The sequence below is a fragment of the Tenrec ecaudatus genome, chromosome 9 (assembly GCF_050624435.1).
Source record: "Tenrec ecaudatus isolate mTenEca1 chromosome 9, mTenEca1.hap1, whole genome shotgun sequence".
NCBI lineage: Eukaryota > Metazoa > Chordata > Mammalia > Afrosoricida > Tenrecidae > Tenrec > Tenrec ecaudatus.
The window spans coordinates 91,334,669-91,340,081 of NC_134538.1; the positions used below are offsets into that span (position 1 = coordinate 91,334,669).

Sequence of the window (5,413 nt, forward strand, 5' to 3'; positions counted from 1 at the left end):
GACAGAGTTCTGCTGCAGTGGGTAAGCATTGGGCGGCTTTGTGCCCTGTGCCTAATCTTCATTATTTCCTTTAACGGGATTCAGTCACTTGTCTTCCAAGTGCAATTAGTAAACCGGCCATTGGTTTGATTCTGAATGATGTGGCTGTTGTGCCATCAAGCCAGTTCCAAAACACAGCGACCCAGACCCCACAGAAGGAAGTGTTGCCAGAGCGGACCCTCCTCACACTTGTCCCAGGCTTGAGCCATCGCTGCAGTCTCCCTTCCAGCCCATCTCCTTACGGCTCTCCCTCTGTTTTTGCTGCCACTCCACTTTACCAACCGTGATAGCCTTCTTCAGGGACCGTTCTCTCCGCACATGTCCAAAGTACCGTATATACTCGAGTATAAGCCGACTCGAAATCCACCGAGGCACCCAATTTTACCACAAAAACGGCATTAAACATTTGTGTAAAAACTCGGATTAGTGGCCCTTATCAAAGCTGCAGTTGCTTCCACGTAGCTGCTGTAGTCAAAAAAGAGCCCACAGTGAGTTTTTCCTTGACGGTCGCCATTCGGTTTGCTGTAACCGATCTGCCACATTTCAGGAAAAGACGATCCCTTATCGTGTCAGCCATTCTAGTTGGAGTGAGTCCTTTGTTGACTTGGCATGCTTTCTGAAGGCAGCAGCGATGCTGACGATGGCTTGTGTGTGCAGTAAGCACCGTGAGGGTGGGGAAAGTCCCTCGCCTGAAGCTTCATCAGGACTGGAGATGAAGCACACAGTAGGGGCCGCGGAAACGTTTGATCCAGGTGTCCTTGAAAATATTGTGCCTGGCCTCCAACCTGAGGAGTGGTCAGGTCATCTGGGGGAAAACAAAACAAACCAAAAACCTCGGATTATTCTCAAGCATATGTGGTATGTAAAATGAAATCTCATCCTCCTTGCTTCTAAGGAGCACGCTGGTCATACTTCTTCCAAGACAGACTTGTTTGTCCTTTTAGCAGTCCATAGTACTTTCAACATTCTTCTCCAGCACCTCAATTCAAATGAATTGATTCTTCTGCAGTCCTCCTTATTCAATGTCCACCTTTCACATGGATATGAGGTGATTGAAAATACCATGGCTTGGGTCAGATGCACCTTAATCCTCAAAGTAACATCTTTGCTTTTCAATACTCTAAGGAGGTCTTGTGCAGCATATCCATGGAATGCAATGAGTCTTTTGATGTCTTGAGTGGTGTCTCCTTGAGCATTGATTGTGGCTTCTAGCAAGAATAAAAGCTTGAACCTCAACCTTTTCGCCCTTTATCATGATGTTACCTATTGTTCCAGTGGTGAGGATTTGGGTCTGTGCATGTGACTCTAATTCACATCATTACAAAAGTAAATTTCAAGTAACTCCTAAAAGGTGCTTGTATCCAAACTCACTCAAAGCTTAAAGTAAGGTTGACCTTATTTCTGTTTGGGAGAAATTAAGAATGTAAAGTGATATTCCATTCAGTCCAATTGTGTACAACAAATACCTTAAAGGAGATTCACAATGAAAAGCAGCCTGAATTATTGACATGATACAAACTCCATTTACTAAATGAACAAAAAAGAAGCTGAATTAATCAATCTGCCCAAAAGCAAAGAAGAAAAGGAAATACAATGTCTTCATCTGTGAAATTTCACCTTTTAGATCAGATTTCCCCCAACTGTTAAGGGTAAAAGTAGTTTACCTGTTGCCACTAAGTCTGAAGGGGGGAAATTGGATACATAAGGCAGATCAGGTGAATGAGGCATAGTAAAGTACTGCTTTTACAAGGATACGCTGTCAAAAATGTTCCTATAGCCAAATCCTGTGTCATAATGTAAAAAGATTATCTGGCAACAAGTTCAATATAGTAACCTTTCCTTCTCTTTATAAAAACATAAGGATGAAGGGAGACATCGGACAGTGTAAGACATGACAAAATAATAAAATTTATAAATTATCAAGGGTTCGTTAGGGAGGAGAGAGCAGGGAGGGGAAAATGAGGAGCTGATACCAAGGGCTCAAGTAGAAAGTAGAAAGCAAATGTTTTGAGAATGATGATGGCAACAAATGTACAAATGTGCTCGACGCAATGGATGGATGGATTGTGGTAAGTGTTGTATGAACCCCAATAAAATGATTTTTAAAATAATAATAATGAGAAGTGAGGAGGTGAAAGAAAAAGAAGAAATATTAGTCATCTCTGAAGTATTAATTAATGATTCATTCCAAGCCAGCCCTCCATATATCCATTCAATTATCTAATTCAGCAGTAGAGAGGACACTTCAAACACATGAACACTATTCTATTCAATTTGACAATATTTTGTCCCCAAATTCCTAGGATAGACCTAATGAGCTGGCTGGACCATATGATCTCTCTTATTTCTCTAACATAACCCAGATATTGATGGTCCCTTTATGAGAGGACACGCCTGAGCATTTGCTTTGACATTGTACTGAGCAGAGCCATCGTATTGGAGTGGGGGGTGTGCATCCCCTGCATGAAGGAGCCAGATGGCACAGGGTACATGGAAGGAAACAAGAAGAAAAAGTCTACTCCAGCATCCCTGGGATATAAAAGCATAGCTCCTAATGTGTTCATTTCGCACATGGCCTCACTACCCCTAGCACCACAGTTTATTGAGTTTGATACTATGTATTGCTTGTCCGCCAAGTATAACTTAGGTGGTATTCAAAACACAATGCTTTAAAAGAAGCAGAGGTGGCCATAGGTTCAGCACTCGGCTGCTAACTGAAAAAGCTGACAATTTAAACCCATGTTGTGGCAATATACGTCTACCAATACCACAGCCTTGGACAGCCTATGGGGCAGTGCTACTCTGTCCCATAGAGTAGCTATGAGTCAGAATCAACTCTTTTAAAAAGTACATCCATTTGGTATAATCCTTTCTGTCCCTGGATATACATGGTCTCCTTCCTGTTCTGCATAATCTAGGGTAGTATTCAGTTCTACATAACATTGTATGTTGCTAACCCAGACTAATTTGTATAATTTAAACGTCCAGTCTGAAATGATCATCAAAAGTTCCACCTTGGTTGACTATCAAACCCTTCTCCCTTCCTCTGGCTCATTCTAGCCATGGACTAAACCAGCAATGGGGACACAGTATAGCTAAATTATTTTCTATTTTTCCCACTTGCATCTTGTCCCTCTTCTCCTTTGATTGTTCCCTAGCCAGTTTCTCTTTCCTCTTGAATGGATTGGCAACTGGGAAGAGAATGAGATAAAGCCAAGTGTGGAAAGTTCTGGGGAAATACTTTAGCTGAGCCAGTACCATTTTAAGCCAACTTCTAAAGCATGGGGCAAGAAGTTTAAGGCTGAGTCCCTATTGCAGGGACGCTTTGATAGACTCTTTAGACGGCTCCCTTGTCTCAGGCAGATGCTTCTCTATGTTGGGTTATCATTTGCAACTCCTTCCTTCACCTTTCAGTATTGATTCTTTTCTCCCAGGGTGTTAGGCCAGTTGACTAGAGAAACCAATCTAGAGACACTCATATGTATAAGAGATAAATTTATATCAAACAGCAATTGTGTACTGAGAAAACACTCCAGCCCAGTCCAAATCAAGTCCACTATTAGCCCATATGTCCAATGCTAGTGCATAAATTACTTTTTAGACTCATGCAGCACATGCAATGATGCTGAATACAGGAAGATCACAGGCTGGTGGATGGAAAGTCCTGTGGATCCAATTGTGTTAGACAAATCTCCAGGGTTTGGGCTGCCATCAGCATGTGTGACTTGCCATCAGGAATGTCAAGCAGAGAGAGAGAGTATATGGCCCACCTCCAGGGGGAAAAGAGGAAGTTCCCAGAATGCCATGCAGAGGCCTAGGTTATTAGCGGATTGACAGGTTAGACTCCACCCCTTCAATCATAATTCCCTCAAATTGACACAGATTATGCAACTACCACACCCGGTATGTTGCTGCCAGCCCACTAGGTCACTTTCTTTGACTAAATCCAAAATGTCTTGGCCATTCAAATTCATGTTTGAACCATAAAAAACAGCTATGATTCCAAGTCCCACCAGTCAACTTAGAGATAAGGCGGAGAAGCACAAAGAGCTACAGAGTCTCTGTTTAACATAATAAGAGACTATCAAACTATATTTCAAAATGATGGCATCAATTGCTACTGCCATCAGTTGACCCACATGCTGGTCAGCCCTAGGTATTGTTAGTATTTTTAACTTTAGACATGGCTTTATATTAGTTCTAGTCAAGTTACCGTTTCCTTTAGTTCATGTCTTTATGTTGCTGAATTCTACATATAAATTCAATAGGATATTGGTTTGAAGTTCTCGCTCTCTCTCTCTCATTCTTTCTCTTTCTCTCTCTCTGTCACACACACACACACACACACACACACACACAACACTGTCTATATCTGATGGTTTGGGTATCAAGGTAATACTGACCAGAAAATGAATTGTAAAGTTTTGTAGAGTCGGTGTTACTTCTTTAAACACTTACTCGAATTCAAGTGAAACAAACAGAGCCTTCTTGGAGTTTTAAAATTACTAATTCAATTTCCCTAATAGTAGTGCATCTCTTCAAATGACCTACTGGGAACATTGTGGTAGTTTGGACCAGTCACCACTAGAATTGTCACAATTTGATTTGTCAATATCATAAAATAGAGGTCAGCAAAAAAGAGACAGGCCCTCGATGCGATGATGTCATGACCCTCCATGAGATGGATGCCCTTGAACCTAGTAAGAATCATAAGGTTAACTCAGGAGCAGGCCTGGTTCCCTTCTGTTGTCTACGGAGTCACTGTGAATCTGAAGAGACTTGTCGGCACCTGCCAACATGCCAACAACGCGTCAGATAAACTGTTAAATATTCCGAGTCTATTCCCATACTGTGTGCCAATTCACACACATGGTAAGACAAATTCCACACACTACCCTTTGGGACAATAAGCTGTTCCGTTCACCGTGCAGGCTCACAATAAAAGGAAACGTTAGATGGCCTGTATTCCCTCCAATTGTTTGAAGATCCGAGTATTTTTAGAAACTCAATTGGTAAAAATAAATAAACATGGCCATCCCTGGTAAGTTCTAACCTTAGCATGAAAATGGTACTTTGTTTTAAGAATGAAACTTTGAATTTAACAACATAAAATATTCTGTTTCTTACATAGTTATCAAGGAAAGGTAAAATTTAACAAATCACATCAGTAAAGAAGATTTAAAGTCATTAGAAGAGCTACTCTCAATAATTTTAGTCTATTGACTTTCTCAGTTTTATCGTCTATTAAGGTACAACCGCTTAAACATGTATCTTCTCCCCTCCGTGTTCTAGTTCCCCTTCACCACTTATTAGCTACAGTTTTCTTTGCTTGTACTGCGTTGGTTGTTAGGTGCCCTTGACTCGGTTCCAGCAC

At 41.3% G+C, this 5,413-nt stretch overlaps 1 non-coding gene across 1 annotated transcript; it reads left to right on the forward strand.

Moving 5' to 3' along the window:
* Window positions 1-464: 464 nt before the first annotated feature.
* On the forward strand, window positions 465-598 carry LOC142457549 (small nucleolar RNA SNORA16B/SNORA16A family). Its single transcript, XR_012786264.1, has one exon. It is a non-coding gene; the product is annotated as a small nucleolar RNA SNORA16B/SNORA16A family (small nucleolar RNA).
* Window positions 599-5,413: the final 4,815 nt, after the last annotated feature.